The sequence below is a fragment of the Pongo pygmaeus genome, chromosome 4 (genome assembly GCF_028885625.2).
Source record: "Pongo pygmaeus isolate AG05252 chromosome 4, NHGRI_mPonPyg2-v2.0_pri, whole genome shotgun sequence".
NCBI lineage: Eukaryota > Metazoa > Chordata > Mammalia > Primates > Hominidae > Pongo > Pongo pygmaeus.
Window position 1 is genome coordinate 147,153,463 of NC_072377.2, and position 18,456 is coordinate 147,171,918.

The 18,456-nt window shown below is 43.9% G+C and overlaps 1 protein-coding gene across 6 annotated transcripts in view; it reads right to left on the minus strand.

Moving 5' to 3' along the window:
* FGF1 (fibroblast growth factor 1) overlaps positions 1 to 18,456 on the minus strand; it is a 108,007-nt gene that overhangs the window by 42,337 nt on the left and 47,214 nt on the right. The window contains exon 1 of one of the 6 annotated variants that reach the window (XM_063665591.1): positions 9,028 to 9,138. The exons of the other annotated variants lie outside the window; for them this stretch is intronic. The gene's annotated coding sequence lies outside the window, so the exon portion shown is untranslated. Of the gene's footprint in view, positions 1 to 9,027; positions 9,139 to 18,456 lie in introns of those variants that run through there. 6 annotated transcript variants of the gene reach the window in all.

Sequence of the window (18,456 nt, forward strand, 5' to 3'; positions counted from 1 at the left end):
ACTATAATGGTTGAGACTAGACTCCAGAGTCCGGGAGACCTGGCTCCCCTGTGGCTCTGCACTAACTTGCTGGGTGACTTTGGGTAAGTCACTCCACTCCCTTGTGCCTCAGTTTTCTTCAGTTTTCTTGTCCACAGAATGGGGATGATAATAGTACCTCGTAGGGTGTTGGGGAGGATTAAATGAGATAATGCATGTAAAACACCTGGCACATACTAAGTTCTCAGTAAATGTGAGTTACCGTCATCTTCATCTTGCTCAAATCCACTGCCATCATCACCTTTCTATTGTACCTGGCACAGGCCCTTCTCTATGGGAGCAGCTCAGTCAGTGTCGACTTAAGTCAATAAAATGAATAGAATATGCCACCCGCCCCTTCCACAGAAGGTGAAATCAACAATCTTCATTTTTCTGCATATCCGAAGTCAAGCTTATGGTGCTTTATTTTAAATGAGGTTTGCAGCGCCTGACACTGGAATTCCCAGTTACAGACCTGAGCTTATTACCCAAGATGCATCTTGTGTTAAAAGGCACAGGACATACCATGGCACTCCCACCCTGAGCTTTCTTCCCCAAAGTAGGGCCCACCTGTATGGGAATCACATAGGTTCCCCCAACAAAGGGTTCTGATTTGCTGGGCTGAGTTGGGGCTGGCACCCACATGTTCAACAAGACTCCACAGAGGATTCTGATGTGAGACTCCCTAGTCTGGGTGATATTTTTTCTACATCAAGATAGAGGAAAGCAGTGCAGCCTAGAAAGGAAGGGAGGGCTTGATTATTTTTCTCTTTTTAGCAAAGCCACTGAAATATCTCCAAATCTACTCTTGTTTTATTTAAAAGCAGTGGCCCTGGGGACGTTGCCCATTTTGATATGTTTATTTTTTTCTATTTCTTTCCATTACTCGTATTTCCTTTATTGAATTACTGTTTGTTGCTGCTGGGGGGAAGAAAATAAAACAGAGGGTGAGGTAACATAAGTGAAGACTCCCCCTCCTTCTTGCTCTGTTTTGCTGTGTGAGGCTGGGGCCTGATTTTCTGCTTCTGCGGTGAGACGAGAGGCACGGGCCACTAGTAGGTACACGAATGCATCTGCATGTTATCTGATTTGCTCCACAGTTCTGCTTTGCTGATCATGATGGTGCCTGGTGGAAAGGCCCATCTTTCTCTGAACTGAGCCAGAAACCGGATCTCAAAAACTGGGACCTAATCACAACACACAAGCCCATAATATGATGACATCAGGCCTTTAGGGTGAGGAAGGGAGGTGGCTCAGGATTACCATGAGGTCCTGTTACTTTTCAGTTTGTCTCTGCCTCTTATTTTATTTGGTAAAGTTGTTCCCAGCTGTTTAACAATCAGAGGACTCATTCATTCACTTGACACATATTCAGCGAGTACCTACTATGTGTCAGACATAGGGAATATTGTGAATAACAAGGCAGACACAGAGAGGCTCTCTTGAAGTTTGAATTCTAGTGGGGAAGACCTTTCCCCATGCAAGCGATTTTGAGTGAACTGAGTATTATAGTGGCAAAGTCCAGGTTGCCCTGAGAGCCAGGTAATAAGCAATCTATAGGACCTGGGAGACTTCGGATGACTTCTTAGAGGAAGGGGTATTTCTATTACTAGTGAGTAGAGAGTGGGAGGTTGCAGGTGAAAGTATGTGCAGAGGTCATGAGTCCAGAAAGAGCGAGTTTTACTTGGGGGAACTGAACAGAGTCCATCATGGATGAGGGGAGAAAGCTGTGGCTGGGGAAGCTGGCAGGGCCAGGCTACACAGGGTCCTGTAGGCACCTGTCTGAAGAACTGTGGGAAACTATGGAATACTCAGGCTGGGATGTGATGTTATCAGATTTGCATTTTTAAAATGTCATTCTGGCTGCTGAGTGACTAATTGGAGGAAAGGCAAGGAAATCAGCTGTAATCGCCCAAGTAAGAGGTTTTGGGACCTCAGATCAAGTGGTATATGTGGGTATGGGCCAAGTACTGTGTCCACTGCTCACAGCTTTCCAGCCAGGACACCTTGAGTATGTCAGCCCAGCGGCCTTCTCTGAGAGAGACAGTGGCATTTAGCCAAGGCACGGTACTGGCAGATGAACTAAACTCAAATTTTAAAATCCCAACACCAAAGATACAAGGAATATAATTTCCAAACAAGATGTGCTGCTTTGAGAATGTGGAGGTCATTGACCTTCAGAGGCAGATTTGGAAGTGAAGCACCATGGCGTCTTTTTTTTTTTTTTTTTTTTTTGAGACAGAGTCTCGCTCTGTTGCCCAGGCTGGAGTGCAGTGGCGCAATCTCAGCTCACTGCAAGCTCCGCCTCCTGGGTTCACACCATTCTCCTGCCTCAGCCTCCCGAGTAGCTGGGACTACAGGTGCCCGCCACCACACCCAGCTAATTTTCTGGTATTTTTAGTAGAGACGGAGTTTCACTGTGTTAGCCAGGATGGTCTCGATCTCCTGACCTCGTGATCTGCCTGCCTCGGTCTCCCAAAGTGCTGGGATTACAGGCGTGAGCCACTGTGCCCGGCCACCATGGCATCTTAATAGTTGACAAACAGTGCTGGGAGCCAGAGCTCCCTCGTTGCCTGCCATGCAGCCTGGGCATCCAGGACTGTTGTCCCTGCTCTTCTGCAGCCTGCCCTGGACTCACCAGATGACTGGACACATTGTCTGTCCCTTGGTGTGAGTATGATCTCAAGAACCCAATTGACAAGTCATGCTACTGTAGTTTATAACATCTATAAAACAGTGCCATTTGTGGGAGGTTTAAGGGCAGGACAGAACCTGGAGGGGAAAGGGTGGACCAGCTGGCTCTCAAGATGCCTTCTGGTCTTATGACTCTGTGGGGCCTGGTGATGCTAGAGGAGAAAGCTGAGACCATCTGTGGGGGCTTCATTCACCTACTTAGCAAATGGTCATTAAGAATCTACTATGTTCTGGCTGCATCCTCAGACAGCAAACAAAGCATGGCAGTGAATAAAGCTGGCAGAGCTTTTATTCCAGTCATTTCCTGAGGACAGCTGGTGACCCGCTCTGCCCCCAAGCTCTCCTGGTCTTTGTACTGGGTAAAGACAGACGGCCCAAGAGTCCCCTAGCTTTGAGCCATCAGTGGCCTCAAACAAGAGTGAACTCCTTTTAATTCTCAAATGTGCCATGCTTACTCTCACCTTGAGCCTTTGAACTTGCTTTTCCGTTGGCATGGACCTCCCTTTGCCAACATCGCCACCACCTCCACCTGCTACAACCCCTAGGATATTCCTTCTTCTCCCTCAGACTTCACCCCGGAGGCCTCGTGCTAGTTATTTGAGTGTTTCCTCCAACTTTGCTCCATAGGGCAGAACCCCTATCTTGCTCAGCTTTTTATCCCATGTCTAGCATAAGCCTGGCACATAATATGTGCTTAATAAATATGTGTTGACTCACACAAAGTACAAAGATCAACTGAAAATGAATTGAAGTCTCACATGTAAGACCAGAGTTTGTAAATCTGCTAGAAGAAAACATAGGGGAAAGCTTCTTGATGCAGGTCTGGGTAATCATTTTTTGGATATGATTCCAAAAGCACAGACAACAAAAGCAAAAATAGTTCAATGGAATTGCATCAAACTAAAACATTTCTGGGCAGCAAAGAAAACAGAGTGAAGAGAAAACCTATGCAATGGGAGAAAATATTTGCAAACACATCTGATAAGGTGTTAATATCCAGAATATATAAGGAACCCAAACAACTCAACAGTAAGAAAGCAATCCCGTTAGAAATGGGTAAAGGACCTGAACAGATAATTCTCAAAAGAAGACGTACAAATGGCCAGCAGGTACAGGTAAAAATGCTCAACATTGCTAATCATTAGGGAAACACAAATTAAAACCACAATGAGATACTACCTCATGCATGTTAGAATAGCTAATACCAAAAACACAAAAGATAACAAGTATTGGTGAGGATGTGGAGAAAGGGAAACCCTCATACACTATTGTGGAAATAAAAATTGGTACAGCCATTATGGAAAACAGTATAGAGGTTCCTCAAAAAAATAAAAATAGCACTACCACATGATCCAGCAATCCTACTATTGGGTATATATTCAAAGGAATTGCAATCAGTATCTCAAATAGATATCTGCACTCCTGTGTGCATTGCTACATTATTCACAATAGCCAAGATATGGAATCAACCTAAGTGTCCATTTACAGATGAAATGGACCTTTTCATTTAGTCTGTAACACACATGAAATCTGTAACACATTTCTTCTAAAGAAAATGTGGTATATACAGACAATGGAATACTATTAATCCATAAAAAGAGGAAAATCCTGTCATTTATGACAACATGGATGAACCTAGAGGACATTATGCTAAGTGAAATAAACCAGACACAGAAAGACAAATACCACATGATCTCACTTATATGTGGAATCTAAAAAAAGTCAAACTCATTGAAGTAGAGAGCAGAATGGTGATTGCCAGGGGCTGGGGAGAGGGGATTGGCAATGAGGAGATGTTGCTTAAAGGGTACAAGGTTTCAGTTAGACAAAATGAATAGGTTCTAGAGATCTATTGTACAGCATGGTGACTATAGTCAATAATGTGTGGTATACTTGAAGATTGCCAAGAGGGTAGATCTGACATGTTTTCACCACGCACACAAAAATGATAATGATGCGAGGTGATGGATGGATATGTTAACTAGCTTGATCATAGTAATCATTTCACAATGTACACATAGATCAAAACATCACATCGTATTCCCTAAATATGTGCAACTTTTATTTGTCAATAATACCTTAATAAAGCTGGAAAAAAATATTTGTTGAGAGAAAGGATGGTGGGAGGGATAAATGATGATCTGTCCCATCCAGTGTCGCATATCAGTTTACCTGAAAAGATGCATGCTGGCTCAAGTCTCCTCACAAACCAAAGTCTGTTAAACTCTGCTAATTTGTTAATTGCCATACTGAACCCAAGTATGAGTATTTTTGATTAAGTCACTTTGGAATGAATCATATATATTTTCTAAAACCCTGGACCCCTCTTCACAAAAACAAACCAGAGAGAGGAAGAAACTCGAGAAGAAGAGACTGAATTAGACTATTATTCATTAATTCGTTCAACAAATATATATTAAATACTGTGATTTATCAGGCACTGGGAACACAGGGGTAAACAAGAAAAGCAAAGACCCTGCTTTCCTTGTCAATTTTTATTCCTATAGGGGGAGATATTAAATTTTTAAAAAGTGAACAGCTGACTAAGAAAATCTAAAATGGTGCTAATTCCCGTATCTCCTGGTAGAAAGGAGCCCATGGGGGCTGGAAGGGGAGAGTGTACCAGGAGGTGGAGTATGGTTGGGGGGTCTCTCTGAGGAAGCGGCATTGGAGCTGAGGCCTTTGCCAGGTGGGGTCAGGGTCGTGCACAGAGTCACATGCACCTAAGCCTGTCTTGTGGGCTTGTGATGCGCATGAGCAGGGAGATGGCCTGTCTCAGAGAAGAAACAGCAGGATGTGGTACCTTCTTCCAGCTGTTATCCAAGAATAGGCAAGAGACTCGAAATAATCCACCAATTGAGGGGTAGGGCACAAGAGTTAATACAATTTTTTTAAAGTCAAATGCTTCTCGGAGAACCAATGCTGCCTCCATCTGAACCTGTCCTCATCCCCACCAAGCCAAAAGTCATTTCCTCCTATGACATCCTGTGCATATTGGCTGTAGCTGTTTGTGGCAGTCACTGTATTCCACCCTGCAATTAGAGCTATTTGCATCCTCTGTTCGGCCTCCCTTGGGAATCTTCAACTCCTCGAAGGCAGGGATTGGATCTTGTGCACTCCCTTCCCCCACAGACATAGACTCTCTCCATATACTTAGTAGATGCTCCGTGAATATCTGTTGGTGTTTATTCGGTTGAATACTAGGATTTCCGGATAACACTTTGGAGACATACGTACTACAAAAAGAGAAGAGCTTCGATTGCAGGGAAGGGGAAGATAATTTGGGCGTATAGAGACCCCACACTTTAGGTGGTTCTTCTAATGGAGAATGTTGAATGCTTTGAGACTTTCCAGTGGAGACTGGCCAGGATAACAAAAGAAGTTGTGAGGGCCACAAAAAGAAGATGGGGCAATGAGGACTAACTGCCTATTTTGCTGTTTTGGTCTTAGTGGTTAAACAGCCATTGAGAATGATTTTGCATGCTTCCTCCAACTCTTGGTCCTTGTTTGATCTGAGATTTCTGCTGTCTGGTTAGCTGGTTGATTTAGGGTTCAGTTAGGGTTTCTTGTCTTCTTGTGTTTGTCATTTCCTTTTTCTGTGGGGGTTAATTTTCTATATATTCAGAATGTTTTTGTCTTGAATAATCTAAATATATACAGCTAGAATGTATTTTTTATTTAATTAGTATTTTTGAAGTATTTTCAGTTTAAGCTGAAATTCATTTTAAATGGAACTTGATATCAATAATGAAAATGAAAAACCAGTATCACTTGCCACATATGGTCATTGTAAAGGTAAATTTGTTGTAAAAACATATTGTAATGAATTGAATCTAATTTATTTGTACTATATTATTGAGTACTTTGTTATCTCATGATTTATTATAACAGCACCACCGTATAAATGGTGTTATTTCCATTTTTACAGGTGATCAAACTGAGATCTTGAGAAATTAACTCCCAGGGCTAAGAGGTATTTTAGGCATCCGAATAATTATTCAATTTCAGTTTACAAATGGAATACGTAAAGAGAATCTTATGATTCCATTTTTACAGATGATAAAACTGAGATCTTGAGAAATTAGGTCACTCCCAGGGCTAAGAGGTATTTTAGGCATCTGAATTATTATTCAGTTTTGGTTTACAAATGGAATATGTAAAGAGAATCTTATGAATTTCATGGAGCTGAAAAATGGATCTGAAGGTGGCACTGGAGATGATTAACCTCTCAAATAGACATATAAATTAACTGCTTACTTTTGTAAGTAAAAAGAAAATCAAATGAAGCATGGGAAAACAAAGCAGAAAAGCAAGTGTTAAGAGAACCCTTTTCTAGGAGGAGCACAATAGGGCATCCACCACTGTCAGAAAAGCCAGCTGACCCTTGGCTTCCTGGGTCACCAGATGGATGCTGTCAGTAGTGACCTCACCTCCAGGACCAGGAATGGCCCAGGAAGAAAAGGTTACATGGAGACAGGAAGGGAAGAGAAGAACTAGGAGCTTTGGTTCCCTCTTGGCTGTCACTTATGAAGTACACTCAAGTTCATTTTCCTTGTCCCCTTGGCCTGGGGGTAATGTCCTGATCAAGGCCTGAGGGGATAGTTCTGTGGGGCCTTTTCAAAGTCAGAAAACTCACATGCCAGCAACTTTGTTTGCATCAGCAAATCCAGCTGCATCATGCAAGCACTTGACTGGCCACTGACTCCCAACACAAAGCAGATGTCAAGATATGAAGAGGGAACACACAGGGCTTCTGAACTGGTAGGACTTTGTCTTGATGATCTGGGTAAAGGACAAGAATCGGTGGCATAAGGTATGCCAACAGTGGACAACAGCAGCCACCAAATAGATCTGGTTTTGTGCTGGCTTGAGCCATGTGGGCTCCCAGAGGAGACACTCACTGAAGTCTGTGAAGGCCTTGCTGCACACTTGCCTGAGACAGCCAAAGAGCTGTGTGTGTTGGACTGTGGCTTTTTGAAATATGTTTGGCTGGGAGATGGGGAGAGCTGGGATCCTGTAGATCAGTGAAGGGGAGGTGGGATCAGGACAGACTCCACTTGGAGCTGAGTCCTAGAAACTGCTCTTCTGTTTTTTTGTGTACACAACATTAATGAATGCTATGCATAGGGTAGAGTATGGAATAAATCTCTCCTAATAAATATATGGTTGCCTGATTAGGTTAGTCATTATGCTAAGTATTTGTTTAGGCAATGCTTACCAGCTAGAAATATTAACAAATAAGGAAAAACCAAGTTTTTCTTAAAGAACTAGGCACTTTCACATACGCTATATCCAACGCATCCCAGAAGGCTCCATGGCTTCTGCCTCCTCATTTGAACAAACCAGCTTGTACTGCCTATCAACAGATTTGCAAAATTGAATGTTGTGATATAATTCTCCCTTGAGGAAAGGGCTAAATCAAGGTCATAACAATTATCGAAGATATAAAGAACTGTAATTTAAAAGACAGCATCACCATATATGCCTCGGAAAAAGAGACTACAAATTACATACACACACATACCCCAAAATATGACAAAAGCCATTCCTGGGTGGTAACAGTAAAGATGATTTTTGTTTTCTTCTTTATGTTTTTCTATTTTTTCCTAATTTTCTACAAGGAGCATGTATTATTTGTATAGTCAGAGAAATTATTATTCTGACAAAATCAATTTTAAAATGCTGTATATACCTCTTGCTGCAACCTAGGAGGCAATACCCTGAGTTACTGCCTAAAGTTCTTCACTCAAGTCTCCCTCTAGGAAAATAGGCCTTTTCCATTTTGGATTCTATTCGAAAATTTCTCAGTAGGGAGCAACAGCTGACCTTAAGTTTTAAAATTGTACCCATGAGAGAGGTGATCGCTAAGGAATCAGGCTTCCTTCCGATCGCTTATTATGCACATAACATTCTTCTTCATCTGGCCCTCACTTTTTCATGTTTTCTGTCAACAGACTCTTAGTTATAGTAAAACAGATCTACATTTGCATCCCAGCTCCACAATTTGCTAACCATGGGATCTTAGCCAAGTCATTTAAAATCCTTGTGCCTCAGTCTGTTCATCTAAACTGATAGGCTTATTATGAGTATGAAATGAAATAGTGCATGTAAGCTCATGTTAGCGCAAGCAATAAAGGTTGGCTATTATCATTATCCTATTGGCTTCTCCCAACATCTTTTCCAGTTCTCATGCAGAGAACATTTTTCCGACTTAGCTAGGCTCTGTAATCTCAAGGCTTGTAGTGAGAACTGTGGCCTTCCAGAATGTCCCCAGCAGCCCTAAAACAAAAAAGGAAAGCCTTAAAACATGCTTACCTGCTGGCCTGAGGCTGGTTTCCCAGCAGAAGTGGCAAAGCCTTTCTTTGAGCAGTGAACTCACTCACTAAGGAATCCCCCAAGAGCCTGGCCAGCCAGCCCCACTGCCTGGTTGCCTCACTGAGTTGGTGCTCTCTTTAAGCTGTTCCTTTTGTTTTCTCTGACTCAGAATATCTTAGGTCATTCTGAGACAGCCTTCTCCTCCACACCTTCCCTAATTCTACCTGCTGTCCTGGAAATTTGTCATCATTTTTGACTGCCCAGCATCTGAATCTCCACCCCATGAATTTGAAAGTTACACCCGCCCCCTCATTCCCCACCACACACATACACACGTACATCTTGGTCTGGCCGGACCATTCCTGCAGTGTGATTTGGGGCCACCACACCTTCCCAGCTACTCTGGGAGCAACCCCAGGTTCTCTGAACTCTCCTTCTAGAGTCAATTTTGGTTGCTTACAATTAAGAGACCAAGCCAGCTCCTCCTCATCCTTCATACCTACCTTAGTATAAATCCTCTGGCTGTTGGTTTCCAAAACTCCCTGAGCATGCATGTCATATGATTTAGCATATTCTGTTATGATATTTGACTATAATTGTCTGTTTATCCCCACACCCCCAAACTGTTAGCTCCCTGAGGACAAGGACTAAAGCTGTTTAGCTTGTGATAGTCTCTCCATCATGGGCAGAGTGCATGGCACATAGTAGGCCCTCAGCAAATGCCAAATGAATGAACAAGCAACAAAACCTTAGCACACATGAGAGGACCAGAAACAAGCATGGTAGCTCCACTTGGAGAACCAGTTAACTCGCCAGCTTTCTGATATTCTGGCACCATTCCTAGTCGGATTCCAGGGGAAATCAGATTTCTTTTAGGCTTTGGCAAGGAAGAAGATCTTCCAGCAGCATCCTGAGTGGGAGGGTGCATTGTGGGCAGCGCCTTGAAATGGGTGAGTAATCCCCCAGGCAGCTCTTAGCTTTAAACCCTGGCTTGTAATGCAGTCATCTCCTGAAGCTCCCAGCTTAAAATGGAAAGTGGCATTACTCATGGTGAAGGGCAGGCAATAAAAAAACATTTAGGTGGGGCCAGCACAATGGAGTGAGTATTCCCTGATGGCGGATGAGAACGTCTCCACTCTGCGCACTCACAGCCCTGGCAGACGGCTCAGTCATAGCAGGGCTTTTGAGCTACACCTCCGAGTTAGCTCATCACATAGCACCTCACTCTTTGGGGTGCTGGGAGACATCGCATTCCTCAGCCTACATCAGGCATGGTGGGAGGAAATGCCCCTGAGTCAATATTGGAAGGTGGTGGAAGGAGTGGATAAGAACCTGGGCTTTGGCATCCAACTGACCTGGGTTCCAATCCCAGCTCTTCTAGTTACTAGCTCTGTGACTCCAAGCAAGCCCTCTAACCTCTCTGATCCTCAAGTTCCTCATCTGTAAAATGAGTAAAATAATAGTACCTACTACTGAGTCATTGGGATAAGTAAGAAAGACTATCCCTACAAATCCTTATCACAATGCCTGGCATGTAATCAACATTCAGTAGGGTGACAGCTGCTGTAATTGACAGAGTTGTTCTTTTACCACCTTCCTCCAACGGCCTCCGTTACTCCTCCATCTTTTCTGTTTTATTTCTGTGTGACTCTCACTCAGCTTCCATACCCTTACTTCCTCCAGAAGTCATCCTTTACCTCTGACATTCTCCTGAGTTCAGGCCACAGCCCAGCCTCCCTCCACAGTCACCGCTCATTTCTATCTTGTCTTTCTCTCCCTTACTTCGGTTTTTGTTTTTTTTTTTCTTAGACGGAGTCTTGCTTTGTTGCCCAGGCTGAAGCGCAGTGGCGCGATCTTGGCTCACTGCAAGCTCCGTCTCCTGTGTTCACGCCATTCTCCTGCCTCAGCTTCCCAAGTAGCTGGGACTACAGGCGCCCGCCACCACACCCGGCTAATTTTTTTGTATTTTTAGTAGAGATGGGGTTTCACTGTGTTAGCCAGGATGGTCTCCATCACCTGACCTTGTGATCCGCCCACCTCGGCCTCCCGAAGTGCTGGGATTACAGGCGTGAGCCACCGCGCCTGGCCTTTTTTTTTTTTTGGAGACAGAGTTTCACTCTGTCACCCAGGCTGGAGTGCAGTGGTGCAATTTCAGCTCACTGCAACCTCTGCTGCCTCAGCCTCCCAAGTAGCTGGGATTACAGGTGCCTGCCACTGTGCCCGGCTAATTTTTTTTTTTTTTTTTTTTTTTTTGAGATGGCGTCTTGCTCTGTCCCCCAGACTGGAGTGCAGTGGTGCGCAATCTCGGCTCACTGCAAATTCCACCTCCTAGGTTCAAGCAATTTTCCTGCCTCAGCCTCCCAAGTAGCTGGGATTACAGGCCTGTGCCACCACGCCCGGCTACTTTTTGTGTTTTTAGTAGAGGCGGGGTTTCACCATGTTGGTCAGGTTAGTCTCAAACGCCTGACCTCATGCTCCGCCCGCCTTGGCCTCCCAAAGTGCTGGGATTACAGGTGTGAGCCACGGTGCCTGGCCCTGGCTAATTTGTTGTAGTTTTTAGTAGAGACGAGGTTTCACCATCTTGGCCTGGCTGGTCTTGAACTCCTGACCTCGTGATCTACCTGCCTTGGCCTCCCAAAGTGCTAGGATTACAGGTGTGAGCCACCACGCCCGGCCTTTTCTCTCCTTTTCTATGTGTCTGTGAACCTGTGTTCTAAGACCTCACCACCTGATGTCTGACCCTGTCATCGTTTCTTCCCCACTTCAGAATCTGAGACCTGGCACACTGTGAAGCAAAATGTATTAGGATAAATCAATCGGAGTTGAAGGAAGCCTCATGGACAGATTGGGCATAAGGTCGTAAAACGATCAGGGCTCAACACCAGTTTTCAGCACCCAATACCAGTTTCCAGGGCCCCAGCATAATGTACACGCACCCACAGAAAGAAAAGTGGCCTAAAGCCAGTTTTATAAAATATGGGCATGGGGTAGCAGTGGTGAGAATAAAAAAATTACAAACGTAATGTTTTTGTTAGGAAAGAATATACCACCAACTTTTCTAATAATAGGCTTCTTTAGTGAGTTCATAAATGAGATTCAGACTTCTTTTAAGGAATATACTCTTTGCCTAAAGCAGGTGATATGCATAGAGATAAACAGTGATGCACCTGTGCTGAGACTGTGCCTTGCACGAGGTAGTTCTATGCCAATAAACCAGAATCACAGCTATCATCAGGGACCATCAGCCAGCCCCCTAGGGTTAAGAAAGTCTCCCACAGCCAGGCACGGTGGCTCACACCTGTAATCCCAGCACTTTGGGAGGCTGAGGCGGGCAGATCACTTGAGGTCAGGAGTTCAAGACCAGCCTGGCCAACATGGTGAAACCCCATCTCTACTAAAAATACAAAAATTAGGCGTGGTGGCGGACACCTGTAATCACAGCTACTTGGGAAGCTGAGGCGGGAGAATTGCTTGAACCCAGGAGGCAGAGATTGCAGTCAGCCGAGATGGCACCACTGAACTCCAGCCTGGGCAACAGAATGAGACTCCATCTCCAGAAAAAAAAGAAAGTGTCCCACTTTTTACCACTAATGATGAATTAATCTCAGATAATCATCTTAGGATGTATTGTAGTCATTCATTTATTTAGCACATTTAATGAGTAGCCTTCTGTGTGCCAAACACATTTTTGGATACAGTATCCTCCAGATACCATTAAAAAAAAGTAAAAGGATGCAAGCTCTGCTCTGCCCTCCAGGAACTTACAGCCCAGTACAGGAGGTAAAAACATATAAATAACTAACATGGGAGAAAAAAAGTGACAAATGCCACAAGCCATCTGGTTTTAATAAGAGTTTCCACAAAGCAAAAATCACTTATGATGGGGATTTGGAGGGAGAGACTTGGGGTTACTTTAGACTATTTGTATACATGATTAGAGTCTCACAAGGTCAAGGTTGGCAGGTGCACTGGGCAGAGGATACAGCAGGGGGAACAAGTTGGGAAAATGTGAGGTGAGAACAGGAAACCATCCACTTTGAATTAAGAGTGGCTCACATAGAATGAGTTCATGGAGGATGAGGGTAAGGCTGGAAAGGTAATTTATAGCCAGATCTTATATTGTATCCCACTGCCTGCTCAACATCTCCACATGGATGTCCAAGAATTATCCTTAGCATGGCCCAGACAGAACCATCGATTCCCCCTGCCCAACTCCCCAGCTTTTCTTTTCCAAATATTTCAAGTCTTAGTAAATGTCTCCAGGTCCTCAGCCCCAAAACAGGGGAGTCAGTCTTTCCCTCTCTCCTTCACCTACCCCTATCCAACGCATCAGCAAGTTCTATTAATTCTATCTCCAAAACACATCATCAGTCTGACCTCTTCTACCTTCTCCATTACTATCACCATGTTCCAAGCCACCATCATTTCCTACCTGCCTCCTTGTTTCAACTCTTGCCCTGCTGCAGCAACATGCTTAAGTCAGATCTTGTCCCCTTGCTTGCTTACAACCCTCTGATGGCATTCCATTGCTTTCAGAATAAAATGCACACTCCCTACCATGTCCCACAGGCCCCTGGTCAGGCCCCAGGCCCTCCCTGGCCTCATCACTCCCTTCTCCTACCTCGCACATTGCGTTCTACCTAGACTATGGTTTTCCTTCTCATCTTTGAACTCACCAAGCACAGACCTGCCACAGCATCTTTGCACTTGCTGTTCCCCTCTGCCTGAAAAACTGTTTCCTCAGCCTGAAAGGCTCCTCTTCCCTTAGATCTTTGCTGGTCCACTTCCTCATTGCTCATATCTTAGCCCTGATGTCACCTCTACAGACGGGTCTTCCCCGAATCTGCAGTTCAACGAGATTCCTCAGGTGACTCGTCTGCATATTAAATTTGAGGAGCACTGGTCTAGCAGAAATACGAGATTCCTGAGGCGTAAATGCTTTGAATTTGGCACGCTGGGTTTGCTCTATCTGCAGGGCATGGAGGTGGGCATGTCCCTCAGACAGTGGAAATGTGGTTCTGAAGCCACAGGGGAAGGACTGTAGAGGAAGAGAACACCTTCCCCGTGATTCTCATTGATGGCTGGAGTCCAGAGGCTGGGGGAGATCATTAATGAGAAGAGCAAGAGAGCAGATAAGAAGATGGAGTTTGTGGGCTGCAGAAGAGCCCTGGTATGGGCGTGAGAGAAGAAGGGCTGAGATGAAGTGAGAAAAGAAACGATACAGAATGATTACAAAAGTCAGAGTAGAAGAGGAGGTCGAGAAGGGGGTAAACAAAAGTACCAGCTTCAGCAGAGAAGTAAGGGAACATAAAGATCAAGAAGTGACCATTGAGTTTTGCCCCAGAGATGGGTAGGTGGAGGAGCAAGGAGGAGAGGACAGGCTGAAGTCCGTGGTGAAGAGAGGGAGGGGAAGGGTGGCAGAGTATGCAACCTCCAAATAAGCCAATTTGGCATATCGATTATTTTTAATTGAAGACAATTGAGAAGAAGCAGATAAGGCTCTCTGCCATTTCTCATTTGCTTAAAAGCAGAGCATAAATTTGTGACGTTGCCCCCTTACCACCAGGAAAGACTGAAGTTAACCACCAGAACAAACCTTACCAACTAGCCCTCCTCTTTGTTCGTTTCTCCCATATGTTTACTTTCAAAATTTGCTGCTCTAGAAACTCAAAGTCCTTTTCCTTTGTCTTGTCACTTCTCTAAAAATCTTTTGTCCTTCTGTTAAGCTGCTATAGAAAGCCAAGTTCTCACCACCGTGTTGAGGTAGTCAGTACTGCGTGCTCCCATGTGCACACACAATGCACATGTTCATAAACTTGTAGTTCTCCTCTTAATTTGTCTTTTGTCAGTCTAATTTAAAGGGCCTCACCAATGGGCCTAAGATGGTAGACCACTCCCACCTGTTTAGATGGGATCCAGATCTAAACACTAAATTCATTTATGTTTCATGTACACTTTATATACCTAGTCTGAAGGTAGTTTTGTACAATACTTACAATAATTTTATGCATGAAACAAAGTTTTGACTGCATTTTGACTTTGACCTGTCACATGAGGTCAGGTGTAGAATATTCCACATGTGGCATCATGTCAGTGTTTAAAAATTTTGGATTTTGGGTTGGGCACGGTGGGTGGGATCACGCCTGTAATCCCAGCACTTTGGGAGACTGAGGCGGGCAGATCACTTGAGGTCAGGAGTTCAAGACTAGCCTGGCCAACATGGTGAAACTCCATCTCTACTAAAAGTACAAAAGATTAGCTGGGTGTGGTGGTGCGCGCCTGTAATCCCAGCTACTTGGGAGGCTAAGGCAGGAGAATCATTTGAACCCAGGAGGTGGAGGTTGCAGTGAGCCTAGATCGTGCCACCGCATTCCAGTCTGGGTGACAGAGTGAGACTCCATCTCAAAACAATAACAACAACAACAACAACAACAAAACTTGGATTTTGGAGCATTTTGGACTTAGGATTTTTGGATCAAAGATTCTCAGCTTGTACTGTGGTCACACCAAGAGAACAAGTGTCTTCACACACACGTATGTTTATTGTGACACTGTTCACAATAGCAAAGACTTGGAACCAACCCAATATCCACCAGTGATAGACTGGATAAAAAAAATGTGGCACATATACACCATGGAATACTATGCAGCCATAAAAAAGGATGAGTTCATGTCCTTTGCAGGGACATGGATGAAGCTGGAAACCATCATTCTCAGCAAACTAGCACAAGAACAGAAAACCAAACACCTCATGTTCTCACTCATAAGTGGGAGTTGAACAATGAGAACACATGGACACAGGGAGGGGAAAATCACACACCGGTGCCTGTTGGGGGGTGGGGGGCTAGGGGAGGGATAGCATTAGGAGAAATACCTAGGGGGGCTAGGGGAGGGATAGCATTAGGAGATGACAGGTTGATGGGTGCAGCAAACCACCATGGCACGTGTATATCTGTGTAACAAACCTGCATGTTCTGTACATGTATCCCAGAACTTAAAGTACAATAACAAAAAAAAAGTGATTTGTTCCCCACCAACCAAAAAAAAAAAAAAAAGAGAGAACAAGTGTCTTGAGGGAGGAGGAAAGGAGAGAAGCTTTTCTCAAATGAGAGACCTGAGAATGTTTGTCACTGGAGAATAAGCCTGCAGGGAAAGGGACTGAACGGTTTGAAGATGGGGAGAGAATTTAATCGATAGGACCAGGCCCTGGAGGATGTCGGAGAGAATCAGGTGAAGAATATGGATGAGATGTATGTGCTTATTAATGTGTGGACAGGCCTAGACCTAGACAGATCCATGAAAACAATAGCAGGACGGTCAAGAGAGGAAACAAGGCGACCAGGGGGCGAGGGGACTACTTTTTTTTTTTTTAATTTAAGAAAAACAGAAAGGAAAATAAGAAACATCTGTGTGCACTTTACTCTGATTTAACAAATGTTCATGTTTTCTCGAATTTACCTCAGATCTTTATTTATATAAAAGAAATAAAACATTAGAAAGTTGTGATCGCTCTTGATTCCCTTTTTCATAACATTTCTATCCCCCTTCCTTGAGGCAACTGCTCTGATGAATTGTGTGTGTGTGACACACATCAACAGCTTGCTCTTGTGGATGGTTCTGCAATTTGCCTTCATTTGTTCAATATTATTTCTGGGATTATTCATTTTAATATATTATTTATAATATTTATTATCACTACTGTAAGTACATTCTCATCTTGCAAATAGCCTACCTTGCATTTATGTATAATCTCTAGGGGTGGACATTTTTTTTTTTTGAGACAGAGTCTCGCTCTGTCGCCCAGGCTGGAGTGCAGTGGCGCGATCTCTGCTCACTGCAAGCTCTGCCTCCCGGGTTCACGCCGTTCTCCTGCCTCAGCCTCCTGAGTAGCTGGGACTACAGGTGCCCGCCATCATGCCCGGTTAATTTTTTGTATTTTTAGTAGAGACAGGGTTTCTCCGTGTTAGCCAGGATGGTCTTGATCTCCTGACCTTGTGATCCGCCCGCCTCGGCCTCCCAAAGTGCTGGGATTGCAGGTGTGAGCCACTGCGCCCGGCCGAACATTTTGTTTTGAATTTTTCACTATTACCAAAACTGCTGCCATGATCATCTTTATCCATGGGGAGAGATGCTTTTTACTGTCTACTCTTTTAAACTTTCTGACTTTTGTTTTACTGTATACACTTTCAACAGGTCTCTTAAGTAAGAAAAAACAATTTTCTTTAAAAACCCACAGATTAGTGTTTGCCAAAGTATGACCCAAGGAACAACAAAATCAGAATTACATGGGACATTTGATCACATCTTGGCCTTTTGGCTAAGATCAAGTGTAGTCCGTGGGACATTTGTTTTTAAAATGCAGATTCCTGGGCCCCACCTCAGATCTACTGAATCAGAATCTTCATGGGTCAGGCCTAGGAATCTACATTGCAATAAACATCCCCAGGTGATTTTTAGGCATCTTCCAGTTTGGGAGGTACTGGATAGACAGAGGTTTCCTCTGAGAAGGAGAAGGGGAAAGTGGAGTAACAGCGTGCAGGGGGAGGGATGGAGATGACATTGATTGACTGCTCTTCTATGCCAGGCACCATGCTAGGGCATGACATTTGTGTTATCATTCTCTTTTAAAGAAGAGAGAGGGAATCCATGACATTTAGCAAGATAACATTGCAAAAGGTTCAGAAAGACAGTCAAGGTGAACATGGTAGTTTAAAACGAGGTCTGTGAATTCTGATAACCTGGCGTCACCACTCACTTAGTGGCTGTGTGCCCTTGGGAAGTTGTGTAGCCTCTCTGAGCTTCAGTTTCCTCATAGGCAGAAGGGTAGTAATTACAGTACTTAACTCCTAGGAATTTTAAGAAGATCAAATGATTTAAGGCTTCAGTAACCTGCTTAACCCAGAACCTAAACTTCTTAAGTGGCCAATAAATGATGATGGCAGGGAGAATGACGCTTGTGACTGTTATTGTTTGACCCCTTTATAATCAATGCATATACATTTTATATGTGTGTGTATATATATATATACACACACATACACACTATGTATACTATGGTCTCATTATTTGAAACTATAACAGTAGTTAAAGTAGCTGGATATTGCTGTAGTATTAACTGATAGAAATCCGAAACATGCAGTCCCCATTACTCTATTATTCTCACAGGAAAATATGAGCAACAGTCTTAAGCAGCTGGTTCCAGAAATGCATTCAGGATGGACATGGAGATTTCCTATGTTGGGGTGGGGAGCAAGTCAGAAGGGTGAACATTTTAAAATTTAAGTAAAAATATATAGTTTAACACTCATACTCATCCCTAGCGTGCACGCAGCCCAAATCAACCCCCACTGAGAGCCAAGTGTGTTAATGGGAGGGTGGTGCTAACGCAGCTTCAATGTCTCCTCCCTATTCGTGCTTTTGCTCAGAGAG